The sequence below is a fragment of the Cheilinus undulatus genome, linkage group 24, assembly GCF_018320785.1.
Source record: "Cheilinus undulatus linkage group 24, ASM1832078v1, whole genome shotgun sequence".
NCBI lineage: Eukaryota > Metazoa > Chordata > Actinopteri > Labriformes > Labridae > Cheilinus > Cheilinus undulatus.
In genome coordinates, this window is record NC_054888.1 from 6697658 (window position 1) to 6711800 (window position 14143).

General features: G+C 41.4%; 1 protein-coding gene across 6 annotated transcripts in view; it reads left to right on the plus strand.

Moving 5' to 3' along the window:
• Nucleotides 1-14143, plus strand: part of b3galt1a (UDP-Gal:betaGlcNAc beta 1,3-galactosyltransferase, polypeptide 1a) — a 240692-nt gene that overhangs the window by 208072 nt on the left and 18477 nt on the right. For 4 of the 6 annotated variants that reach the window (XM_041781535.1, XM_041781537.1, XM_041781534.1 and 1 more), the window contains one exon: nucleotides 12125-12265. The exons of the other annotated variants lie outside the window; for them this stretch is intronic. The gene's annotated coding sequence lies outside the window, so the exon portion shown is untranslated. The remainder of the gene's footprint in view (nucleotides 1-12124; nucleotides 12266-14143) is intronic. 6 annotated transcript variants of the gene reach the window in all.

A 14143-nucleotide genomic window follows, 5' to 3' on the forward strand; every position in this document is an offset into this window, starting at 1 on the left:
TCAACAAATCTAGTGTAAAGTGTTAGTTCAGGCAAGCCACAGAGTTAAGTGATGCTATAACTGAGATCAGCTTATTTGCTCTAAAATATCATGCAAAATACACTTTTTCAGGCTTTTCTAACAAAAATAAGGCCCCTGGCCTGTCCACAATCCTCAAGAATCAGAAAAATCCCCCCTGTGCTGAAACAAGAGGATTTTCCCTTAATGATGTCATGTGGAGAGTTAGCCCCGCCCACAGGTTTGGTCGGCCCCCTCCACTCTCCAGTGCCCCCCTCCTCACCTGATCCTTGGTTTAGAAGAGCCACGCCCATTTCCTGAAAGGGGCGGGGCCAGACAGCTCATTAACATTTAAAGCCACAGGCACAGAAACGGCTTGTTCTGAGCAGCTCTGCAACTTTTTTTTAGACATACAAAATTCTAATGCTGAAGTATTTTTCCAGCAACAAATTTCACAGGCATGTTTTGGGGATGTCTGAGTCCTAAAGGGGTTAAATATGTGACCTTTCAAACTAACTCAATAATTAAAACTAAAATTCTAAAATCATTTTAGTTAACTGAAACTAATTAAGCTTTACCAAAAAATGAAAACTGAAGCTGTATAGTACATTTACAAAACTAACTAAAATTAAATAAAAATAGAGACTAAATATCCTTAGTTTTACTCTTTGACACTTTACTGACTGGCACCTACAGCCAGGTCTGGGGAGTGTAAAATTGCCTGATCTGATTGGGTAAAAGTCCACATAGTGATGGTTTTATTCTGGAGTTGTAGTCAAACATAATCTTTAAATAAATAGAATAATGAGTGAAGAGTCGTCTGTTTGAATATGTTTTTAAAAAATATGGTGTTCACCCAGACCTGACTTGTATGCGGAAAACACTACAACTGTAAAAACGAAACTAAAAGGAAGCATTTTTGCACAATAAAAACTAAAGTAAACTAACAAACTAGCAGTACAAGCTCATTTAAAATTAACTGAAACTGAACATAGCAGTGTTCATTTCCTCGACTATACTCACTCAAACTAAATGACAAAAACTAGACTAAAACTAACAAAAATTATATCTGTGATGACTAAAACTGACTAAAAGTAATTTTAGTTTTTGTCTGACATTCAAAGTCCATGATATTTCTCTACTGGTGGTAAATCCATAAAGCTGTAGAGAGCAGGAACCCAAGGCTGGCAGGGTGCAGAGAACACACTACCATGGTTTGGTACCAGATTTAGGCAAGAAAATAGATACTTGGACTAAAAGACTCAAACGTAAGGATTTTTCATGGACTAAAACTAGACAAAAATGTAGAAATGACTAAAATGTGACTAAAGCTAAAAGACATTTCATCTAAAGACTAAGGCTGAATCCCAATTCTCCCCTTAACCCTCAATTTTACCCTCAGGCTCAACCCTCAGTCTTAAGTCACCCCTCAAAACCGAGTGTAAGGGCCATCTCATGACTTAGAAATGACACCCCTTAATAGCAGTTACGATATCAGACTGTAGAGGGCAGTAATGTGCCAAAACTGTGTAGTCTGTCAATTCAGAGGAAGAAGAAGAAGAAGAAGGAGATGTAAAAATATTAGTATATATTACGCTACAAAAAGGCAAATAATCCATAAAATGACATTAAACTAAGATATTGGAGAGGTTTTTGTAATTTTTAGATTTCTATTAACAAAAAATACTTACATTTTTACCTTGATTGCTTCCCCGCATTAGGGAGTTCCAGGAACAGCTCAAAATGAGGGAGATAAAGCCCCTTAAACTCACCCCTCAGCTCAGTTCCCAGAAGAATTGGGACAGCCCTCGCACTTCGCGGGAATACACATTTTGAGACTGAGGGTTAAGATTGAGTGTTAAGGGGAGGATTGGGATTCAGCCTAAGACTAAGACCAAAATTAAAAATAGCTGCCATATAAACACTGGAACACAGAAAACGAAAATAAATCCAAAACTGTTGTAACCTTACGACGCATGCCATTGCCTGTCGCTCTCATGCTGCCTTATTTAAGCTCCAGCCTGGCTTTGCTCTGCTGCTCTCTCTGCAACCCTCCTCCACCCCAGCTCCTCCTTCATTCTGCCTCTGACTTAATGAATGTCATTCTGTTGTCACTGATGCCTGCTCTGCTTTGTTTTTTGCTTCTTCTCTCCCTGCCTTATCGGCATAAGAAGACCAGAAGATGTTAAGGCTCCCTGTCAAATTCAATATGGAGAAAACGACAAAAAAACACGCCTGTCAAGATGTCAACCAGAACTAGATATAGTTTTCTGGAATCTATTCTCTTGATTCTGCCATACCCGTTTTTTAATTCTCCTTATTATTCTGACGAAGGGCAGAAAGTTAGCGGTTTTAATGAAAACACTGCAGCTGTCAGATACCTGTACACTTAATTAGCATCTTATTATCAGTTATAGCTGCAGGTTGTCAATGTTAATTAAACTGCCATTCAAGAAGTTTTATTTTTACATTGAAGCTCAGTTCGTGTTATTATCGAGTCATTTTTTCCCCCTGTAAGGATCTTAGAATGTAAGCAGCATGGGATAAACTTTAGAAAATAAGTCTTCTCCTATTGGATGGAAGTTGTGAAGGTGGTAGCTTCAATAGACACCTATTAGACATATAATCGTCACTATAATAAGTATTATTTAACATTTTAGAGCCATGCACATTCAGAGCATTACCTCAGAAGTGGCTGTGCATTAGCAGCATGAGTGTAAGTGCATGTTTTTGCACATTTAAGTGTGACAAAGAAAAGAATCAGGAAGGGGCACATCTTTTATGCAGCACTGTATGCTCCAGTGCCACAGTAGGATGACTGTTATTGACCAGAAGGTTTGCTGAAGCTGCATGTCCCTGTTCTGTGCTGCTGTCAGCTACAGCAGGGCTTGTATCTGTGTGCAGGTTTCTGTAAACGTGAGTCCACGTGCCTGGTTGTGGATCGGTCAGGTTAGGACACGAGGTAATTATCACCGGACTCTTCATCTGGCTTCCTCTAAGCCCTCAGGTTCAACAGAACAGCTAACAAGAGCTCTGCCTGCTTACATTTGTGCTTGTGTGGGCCTAAAAGATGGAAACTGTGCCTTTTTTTACCTGCAGGAACAACTCCAGACTCCTACATGAGCATGTTAGATAAAACCTAGGAGTGTGTCCGCCTACGTCGTCTCTGCCTCTGCATCATGTGCGTTCTCCCCTCCCAGCATCGCCGCCGTTATCTAGACAGGTGCAGTTGTCTGCGCTCTGCTATATAATGGGATGTGTTCAGCCTGTTCCACGCTCCACCCGTCTGCCAGAGCTGAGATGGTGTTTCCGATAACTCCTCGGCCCCCTGATAGAGGCTGGAGCTCTGCAGCAGGGTGAAGCACAGAGGAGGAGGGGTACTGCTTTTGGGCAGCAGCAGCAGCACTCTGTATGTCTGCAAGTCTCCATCAGCTCCCTCCAGGTGTTTTACTACCCAAATTAGTTAATGTGAATAATGTGCGTGACTGTTCAGAAATCCGTAGGTTAATTAACTTCTGTATACGAGAGCTCGACTTGGGAGGCTCTCTGCTGAAACTTGTGTAGAGCACATTTTGTGTGTACAAAGATGTGTCTGTGGTAACTGAGGCGTGCAGTGCAACAGTCCCTCTCCACACCATATGGCCTTTTAATGTTGCAGATTCACACTGCAATCCTTCATTCACTGAGAACAGGAAAGAAGAGGGTTTCACATGTGGTGCATGCATGTGTGCATGTTTTGTTTTTACAAATGATACTGTTGGTTAACTCTGTGGTGTATTTTTAGGTTTTGAGAGAATTACTGGAGGGAGTAGAAGCTGTCTAATGAAAGCAGTTCTTAGTTTTCTTTTATATACTTGCATTAAAACACTTGAATAAACCAGATGAGTAACTGTGATTAGTGGCTTACAGTTAAGAGCTAGTCTCAAAGTGGTTCTCAAATGGTGTGGCAAGGCCCACTAGTGTGCCTTAAGGCAAGTCCAGGCGTGCCATGGGAATTTGTACAACACGTTATTACTACAACTTTATGGCAATAAATGTAACCAGGCCTGCTCACAGATCTGGCTGGACCCCTGAAAAACCCCAGAGAATGGGTCCTCCCCAGTTAGGATTTATTGATGATATCAGTGTATGTGTGTTTGCTCAGTAGCATTAGTGCTAGCATCCTGGCTAACAGTTACCTCAATCTCAATAAGAGCTGAAAAGCATGGCAAGCTATTATTGCGTTGAAATTGGTGTTAAAATTATTAATTTGTGCTATTTTTAACCAAGTTGACCAATTTTTCTACCCATTTTGACATTTCTTTTGACAACTTAAACCATGTTGCTGCTTTTTTGCATATTTGCCACTTCTTTTTACTACTTTTGACCCATTTTTGCCACTTTTTTGGAACTTTTTGCCACATTTAACCTATTTTTTTCTACCTTTTTGCCCAGTTTTACTATTGTTTGGCCATTTTTTGCCATTTTCCATCAATTTTTTTACCCCTTTTTTCCACCTTGTAGCAACTTTAACCCTTTTTTGCCATTTCCGTACCATTTGTGTTCTATTTTGCTACCTTTTTGACACTTTCAACCCATTTATGCCACCTTTTTGCCAATTTTGCCCACTTTTGCCTTTCTTTGACCACTTTTTTTCAGTTTTGCCCTTTCTTATCACTTTCAACTCATTTTTGCCACCTTTTTACAACATTTTACCCTTTAGGCCACTTGCAACCCATTTTTGCCACTATTTTGACACTTTCAACAAGTTTTTACCCATTTTATCCCATTGTTTGGCCACTTTTTTTTTTTTTTACCAATTTTCGCCCATTTCTGACTTTGTTTTACCACTTTTGCCCAATTTTGCCATGTTTTTTCATCACTTTTAACCCATTTCTGCTTGATACCTCAGTTGGCTGGGTCCCAGAAAGGTCTCCCCTCGTGGCCACCTTGACTGTAACATTATTGAAAAAGTCTATTTTGTATCAATTTAAATATGGTGTGCCTTGAGATTCTGGCTTAACCCTAGGAGTGCCCTGGGTGAAAAAAGTTTGAAAACCATTGGTCAAGAAGCTACGTTGCATGAAGTAGGTATTAAGATAATCTAGTTGCTGGTTTATAGCACGCCAGTATCCTTGCAACCGTTAATAATAAGGACCAGAAGTGTTCTGTTTCAGGGGCCAGCAGTTAAGAAATCCAGGGGCTAGCATAGTCGCTAGTAGCTCATAAACCAGAAACGAAGAAAGAAAAAACCTAATTTCTGTTGTAGTTAAGTGGCTATACTAATAATTGCTAGCAGTGGTGGGTTTTGGTGGCCAGCAATGACCAGCAGTGAAGAAACCTCATGACAAGAGTTAGCCAATCTAGTTGCTGGTATTAGTAAGGCAGAAATTTAAAGTGGATTCTATAACTACTAGTAAGCATCCAGTGTCTTTTGCAACTTTACAGGCGCTGTTTCAAGAATGGGCAGTGATGGGTTTTGGTGGACGGCAATGACCAGCAGAGAGGCAACCTTGAGGCTTGTGTTCATTGTTTTCTAGTGAAAAGAAAGTTAGCTTTAAGTAGTAGCATAACCAGCTGTAGCCAAAAGGAAAACAAACTTACTTGGGGCTCCTTTTGTAGTTAAGTTAGGATAAGAACTGATGTGTTTCGACGACCAGCAGTAAGATGATCTACAACCCTTCAAAAGTATTGGAACACTGAGGCCAAGTCCTTTAGTTTTGCTGACTGAACACATTTGGGTTTCCCTTCAGTCTCCTCTTAAGCAAGTACATGCTCTATTGGGTTTAAGTCTGGAGATTGACTTGGCTGGTCTAAAACTTTACACTTCTTGCCCTGGATGAACTCCTTTGTTGTTTTGGCAGTGTGTTTTGGGTTAAAATCAGTCTTTTTCTCATCAGTCCATAAAACTTTGTCACGGTATTTTTTGGCTTGTCGCTGTACCTTTCAGTAAATCCCAGCCTGGCCTTCCTGTTCTTCTTGCTAGTGATTGGTTTGCATCTTCTGGTGTAACCTCTGTACCTTTGTTTATGAGTCTTCCATGAGCAGTAGATGATGATACCTCCCTCTGAAGTCATAGATCAAGACAAGCAAACAAAATCAACCCAGTTGGATCTCCTTAGCAAATCAAGAGAAGCTTATTTATTTGGTAGGTATCTGAATGCCTTCTCAGATGCTTAGCAACTTATGCTATAGAGCCTAGCTGACTTAAAAGCAGCTAACGACACAGGTAATGTGAATGTCTTCCAGGCTGCTGATACTGGCTACTGAGTAACTGTAATGCAGCTAACATTTCCCTGTCATGTCTCTAGCTGACTAGAAATCAAGCTCGCTCTTGCAATGGTGACTGATGATTGGACTAAAGGTTAGGCTAATAACTTCACTGGACTGGAAGGTAGTTGGGGGGGTGGGGCATGCCTTCAAGGCAAAATTGAGGGCACAAAACACAATAGATTGGTTTTTAGTGGCCAGCAGTTAGGTAATCTGAGGAAGCAGTGCAATACTTTGACAGTTTGCTGTCAGGTATCTTTGTGGATAGCTTTTCGGTGGCCTTGTTGATACATTTTTCTCATTTATTTCTTTCAATCCCCTGAAACAGGTATGAGATAAGTCCCCTTTCAAACTTCTGCTTTTGTGATACAGTCAGGAAGAATTAAAAGTATTTTTCATGCCAAAGTGTTTCAAAAAAGCTATTTTGATGTGTGATTTCTTTCACAGACCTTGCTGCCAACATTTTCCAATTACCGGAGGAAAGCTTCCCATAGAAACATTATTGGCTATATATCACTAAAGGTATTTCATTATATATTTAGTTAAACAAACCATTAAAGTACAACACCACACCTCCTCTCACTTACTCCAGTCACTTTGGGAAAATAACACCTCACATCATTTTTTACAATCCTTAAAGCAGAGAGGACGGTGTACTTAAAAGTGATCTAATTTTATCATCTAAGTGCTGAAATTACCCATTTGTGTTCAGAATGGAACATCACTTATCTCAATTTGGTGCCCATCCATCATGTGCTGAAGTGCCACTTTTTTAGATTGGTGGTTCATTTTAGGAGTGAAACACTCGTTATGAATAACCTAATATGCATGCAGTTCACATCTCTAAATGTCTGCTACGTCGGGGTTATTTTAGTCCCCATAGAAACTGCTGCCATATGGACAGAGGTGCATGATGGGAGAGAGGTGATCACTTAGTATGATAATTTTGTGTTGATTTGAATATTTCAAGGACCATTTTGAGCCACCTGTTTATCTTTCTTTCCCTCGTGGCGTGTTACTCACTGTCACTCATGTATTATTACCTTTTTTGTTTACTTTGTGCTCTTGATGGAAGCCGCCTTCACAGGATATAATACCTGCAAGATTTTATGGGGCGCCTGATTCATTGCTTTGCTGATGGACGCAACAGACGGAAAATAAAATTACAGAGAAACAACCCTGAGAGACCCTCACACAGCTGGATCGATACCAGCAGATTTACAAGCTCATCAGAGGCAGCCGCGGCAGCTTTTAGTGTCCGAGATGCTTGTAGACACTTTCACAGGTTTAAGGTCAGTGTTTGAGTGAAAGGAAGAGTGCAAAGTAAGAAGAAGAAGGGGGGCGATGCACACCGAAGAGTGAGGAGAAGAGTTTGAGAGGCTGCTACACATCCGCTGAAGGCTGCTCGGTATTGATTGCCAGCTCGGTTTGTTTTTCAGTCTCACACAAAGGTTTCTCTGCATCTCTTGAGACTCGCAGAGACTTGATTCACAGCTTATCTGAGATGAATGAATATAAAATCTTTAAAAGAAAGATTGAAGCTTTGACAATGAACTTATCACCTTAAATCATGGCGTGGATTTAGATCACATACATAAATGAAACCCTGCTGTCTGGAACAGATAACAAAAGCTATAGAGGTGAAATTTAAACTGAACAATACAAGTGTAATCTGCTTACTCATGCATTTACAAATTCGCTTGTTATGCAGAGATTCCTCTCTAAAATTGTGCTATTTTCTCACGGTTCCAGTTGATTTGTGTGGATAAAGCCCATTGGGCTAGTTATGCTTTACTGCATGTGGAAAATAACCTGCAATAAACAGCAGCCCCAAGAGAAGTGGTCAGCTTCAAAACACTGATATTATTTCTTGTTTTGCTGTTTTCTCTCACATCATTTTGTGGTTTGTTTCATTTCTTATAAAAGCCACCAGGATTGCTATTTGAAGCCTCCTCAATTGGTGCATAAAAACAGCCATGCGTGTGCCGAGGTGGTCGGCTGAAATTAAAACAAATGGCCTATAATATTTACTCATTAGACCCTTGTGATGACTGTTGAAATAAAATGTAGTTTATTACATTGTTGGAGTGCCAGGCTGCTTTTGCTGTACAGGGATTCTATAAACTTTCATTTTCGGTTGAAAGGAACCTGGATTATTTATACTGCATGATTCATACACAGGAGAGGATGAAAACAAAAACGTTCAAAGACCAGTAGGAGTACTTTAAAACCCAATGCTCTGCTTTAGTGGTGGAGTTTACTCTGATTTTTTTAGATATGAAAAAATATTGTAGTAAGATGTGATAAAAATGAATATGTGACTTGTTGGTTAAAGACTTCTTAAAGCTGAAAGCCAGTCAGACTGCTAAAACATCAAGGTTAGAGCCATGTCTCCACTGAGTTTAGACCAAATAGCATAGTCAATTCATGACACTCAAACACAGATGAAAGTATCATCTGCATACAGTGCAAACAAGGCACCTGCTTGTATGCCATGGAAGACAGCAACAAGAAATAGTCACCATTTAGTATTAGTTGAATTTTTTTGCCATGTGATTATACCTACCACACCTTTGTAACAAAACAGATGAAGAATTGTGAACTACACAGTCATTTATTTTACAGAGACACAAGGGAGGATATCAGTCAAAAGGAGCTTAGTAGGGGTAGTCAGAGTGCTGGAACTGGAATCAAAGTCTTCTTTTGATGATATGTCTGACTCAGTGAACAGCAGCATATGTACAGTCCACAAGACCGCACCTTAGCGAGCACATAATCAAGTTTTGTCCACTAGAAGGGCACCGGAGGGCACTTTACCATGCTTTGACTACTAGACTGGCAGCCTAAAAGGGACTTTATCATGTTTTGGTCACTGAACATGAGTGACTGGAGGGTGCGTTGTCAGGTGGAAGGGCACCCTAGAGGGCACTTCATCATGCTCTGTCAGGTGGAAGGGCACCCTAGAGGGCACTTTACCTTACTTTGTCAGGTGGAAGGGCACCCCAGAGGGCCCTTTATCATGTATGTCCCACTGGAAGGGGGACCATGGGGGGACCATGCTTTGTAAGGTGGAAGGGCTCACAAGAGGGCACTTTATCGTTCTGTTTCAGGTGGAAGGGCATCCCAGTGGGCACTTCACTGATGTAAGCGCACCTTAGGCAGCACTTTATCATGGATGTCCCTGTGGAAGGGCACCCCAAAGTGCATTTTATCAAGTATGCAACCTGTGAGGGCACCCTAGAGGACATTTTACCATGATTTGTCAGGTGGAAGGGCACCCAGGATGGCACTTTACCATGCTTTGTCTGGTGAAGGGACGCCCCAGAGGACACCTTATCATGCTTTTGTCATCTGAAGGGCACCCCATAGGGCACTTTACTGTTCTTTGTCAGGTGAATGGGCACCCTAGAGGGCACTTTACTATGCTTATCTTGTGGAAGGGCACCCTAGAGGGCCATTTGTCATAGTTTGTCAAGTAGAATGGCACCCTAGAGGGCACTTTACCACAGTTTACTCAGGTTGAATAGCACTCCAGATTGCCATTTACCATGCTTTGTCAGGTGGAAGGGCACCCTAGAGGGCGATTTATCATTACGTCCAACTGACAGGCAAACCTAGAGGGCACGTAACCATGTTTTCTTTAGTGGAAGGTCACCCTGGAGGGAATCATGTATGTCCCACTGGAAGGGCACCCTAGATTGTACTTTACCATGTTTTATCCACTGGGCAGGCAACCTAGAGGGCACTTTACCATGCTTTTATCCGGTGGAGGGGCAGCACTGAGGGCATTTTTTCACATTCTGTCCAATGAGAGGGCCCCTTGTGGCCATCTTTTGTTTTGTCTGCCTGATGGGGAAACTTGAGGTCACACTATCATGTTTTTCCACTGAAAGGGTATCCTAGAGGGAACTTGTCTCTGGTTGCACACAATTTAAAATACAGATATGGCTAGGTCAGGAATCATTTTAGCTGTAAATGAGGCAGGGATGGTTGATAAAAATAGGCTAATAGAACTCTCTTTTTTAGCCTACAGTTGAAACAGTTATTGATTATACTAATACTAATTCATGTGTTAGCATCAGGCTAATGAATTGAAATGCCCTATGAAGGTCTGTGTGTGAGTTATTGAGCTTTCAAATGAACTTACATGGTCAGTCTTGGAGCTCCACTCCCCTCTAGCTGCCCCTTCATTTATCAGCTTGATTTAAGCTGTTTTGGTACCGCTACGTGGTCTAAGTAACCTTGGGACAAGGTTGACAAAACTGTTTGCATCTATGAAATCATTTAGATGATATTGGGCAATTTTTCCAATGAAGTCTGAATTCGATATAGGTGTGTAGTTGTCAGGTGCTGAATGATCCGAGTGTACAAATGTGAAACAGGCCTCTGCTGAAGTGCTGAGAGTGAGAGCTCAGCAAAACTGCGGCCTGGATAATGTAAAAGTTTAAAAAAGCGAGCGCTGCCTTGCCCCCGGCGCCCACGCTCTCGAGTGACTATGGCTGAAACATTTCATCAATATACTATAAAACTCTGGCTTCTCCTGCAGGATCTTTGAAGGTTATAACCACCTCATTCTCCATGATCAATCCTCAGCTGCTCTGCCTCCTGTCGGTGGCACCTCCACAGAATCACCCTGCCTCGTTTCCCCGTTAGTGAAGCATTTGTCCTCTCCGGCTTTTATCACATAATGTTTCAGCCGCATTACTATAATTCCGGTGCCTTCTTGGGGCTTCGTCCTCATCCGCCCCGATCCAGCTTGAATATTGCATAACCGCAATGTCATCCAGTCGGACAGTGAAATGTATTACCTGCATGAATCAAGTTGTCATTTCCAATTTATGAGGGGACTTTAAATTCTGAGCACAGGTCTGGCTTGTGCGATGAAAGACTCCTCTTCGAACCCCTTAGCAGTGCTGCTTCTCATTCACATTGTGACTGCAAACAAACTGAATGCACCTGCACTCGTACAGTTCTGCATTTTCCTCGAGAAAACAGTGTGTAATTACAAAATGCAGCTGCCAAAGCCTGTGCATTTTTTTCTGCTTCCTCTAGCCTTTGCCCATAATTCTCAGCTTGTTTTAAGTACCAGATGGACGAGGTCGCAAGCTCGTGAAGTTTAGCGGCGACTTTCAGCAAGTTTTTCTCTCATTCCACAATCATCAGAACATCCTTTGAGTTCTCCGAGGGAGTTAAAACAAACACTGCATATTTTCTGCAAGCATCCGTTTGGCCGCAGACTGATATGCCCCAGCACTGTTTGGGCTCAAGTCAGCACTGAAGTGGGGATGGAGCATCAGGCGTCTGTACAGCGGCCAAATCTGTTGGCCGCTATTGATATCCCATTTCCTCTGTCACTCCTAAGCTGCTTTGCATTCAGAGGCATCGCGCTAAGCCCACAGTGTCCAGCCCATGGCCGGTAATACTGACTATACGGCTGTCTGCGGCGCTCCACAACAATCATAGAGTCCTTTATTATCCGGCAAACAAAAGCATAGCTAGTGCCACACTGGGAGCCTTCCATCCCTGACATTTTAATTGTGCTTCTCTCATATTAAGCGGGATGCAAACCAATTTGGCCACTGCATTTATATTCCCCCACACATTAATTCCTCTTTTGAATGTTTAGAAGGCAGCATAATGGGGTTTTAGACTTGGCAGAAGGTTGGAGGGAAAGAGGATCAAACATGCAATGGAAGACAGGTTTTTTTGTGTGCTGCGGACAGTTATAAACCTCCTGTTGAGCTTATCGCATATTCTGCAGCAGGAGCTTGAGATAAGGTGTTGAGTCGTGGGATATGGACAGAAGAAGGGTTTGGATGGTTTTAAATTTCGAACTCGCTTTCTTGAAAACATTGACTATATCTGTCTCCTCCTATAGGAAAGAAAAGAGGCCACTACCCCTGGAGACAGGTGCATTCTGGGCAAAATAAGAGAGAAGAGAGCCGCCTGGTGGAAATGCAGAACTGAGGCCACACCCCTTAAAAGTTAACTCACCTATAAAATGTCAACAATCCCTCAGGTCAGCATCCACTTTCTTTTATGAGTCTAGATCAGATACTTTTTATTTCATAAATCAATATAATGTGGATTTTGACATAAAAATACTTTAATGTCAAAGTGACAACAGATTTCTACAAAGTAATGCCAATTACTGCAATCAATTTGACTCCATTCTTCTTGCAAAAATGCTCAAGCTCTGTCAGGCTGCCTGGGATCGGGTGTGAACATCCTTTTCAAGTCCAGCCACAAATTCTTCATTGGATTAAGGTCTGAGCTTTGACTCAGCCTCTCCAGAACATTCACCTCGTTGTCTTTAACCCTCTGAGGTCACCATGTGTCGCCATGTTTTCGTGATGTTTATACTAATATCATTTCATTTTGCCTCATAGAAATGCGATTCAAACCCACATGACTGACCGCCTCGCTCTCACCTCTCACTGTGCATCATTGGACAAATACTGTGTCTGTCAGCTTTTGCTAACCAATCAACGCTCTAGAATCCCTAAGGCCCTCCCTATAACAGTTTTTTGTGGGACAGTGTTGAAAGTAGAATGACAGACATTTATGCTCAAAACGATATGACAGATTTCATTTTAGGCATGTTTTCTTTACTTTATTCATGTATTCCACTACTTTTATGAAGCTGAGAAAAAAATGGGAAGCCTTTTCCTGATTATCCTGAAAGTTTTTATGTAAAACACTTGGGCATTGGTTATTTGCAGGTGCCTTAAAAAGGCAAACTAAAAAATGATGTAAAAATCAAGGAAATACCCACAGACCCCAGAGTGTGTAACTATTTCTGTGTAGCTTTGTCTGTATGCTTACTGGAAAAGATCATAGTTCTCTTGCAGACTGAATACGATTGTCCTCCAGGATTTCTGTATTTTGCCACATTCATTTTACCCTCTACCTTTACAAGCCTTCCAGGGCCGGCTGCTAAGAGGCATCCCCACAGCATGATGCTGCCCCCACCGTGCTTCACAGTGGGGTTGGTGTGTTTGTGGTTGTGCCAAACATAGCGTCTTGTCTGATGTCCCAAAAGCACCATTTAACAGACTCCTTCAGAGTAGTCATTGGTGTCTTGATGGTCTCTCTCACTAGTCTCCTTCTTGCACGGTCACTCAGTTTGTGAGGACGGTCTGATCTAGGCAGATTTACACGTGACATATTCCTTCCATGCCATGATGATGGTTTAAGGAGTTTTTTGGAGCCTTTGAAATGTTTTAGTATCCGTCCCCTGACTTATACTTTCCAATCACCTTTTCTCTGACTTGCTTGGAGTGTTCTTTTGTCGGCATGGTGTAATGGTAGCTATAGATACTGATTAACCAGTGACTGGACCTTCCACTCACAGGTGCCTTTATACTTGAGACACATTCACTGCACTCAGGTGATCCCAACCATTTGTTTTGCATTACATATTTTCAGGAAACCTCAAGATTGAAGAAACCTTTATTGTCATTGGACAACAGATGTAAAACGAAATTACAATAGTTCTCTGGCCAGTGCAGCACCAGGTAACTAATAAGAACAATAAATATTCAAGAATAAAGATTCGTTAAAAGACATTCAGACATCAGCAAGTAGCAAAATAAATACTTCAAATAGTTTTGGATAAAAGATTCATTAAAAAACAATCAACTAAGTCCATAATAAAGTGCAACGTGACAAGGTAACACCCTTAGGACTCACTCATGGTTCTTATGGCCCAGGGGAAGAAGCTGTTTTTCAGACAGCTAGTCCTGCTTTTGGACACCTGTACCTCCTACCTGAGGACAGGTTGTTTAATTGACATTTCTTTGTAGAAATCTGTTTTCACTTTGACATCAAAAGGTTTTTTTTTTGTCATTTTTTTTCTGTTATGAAAGTCAAATTTTATTGACCATGACTGGTTTGT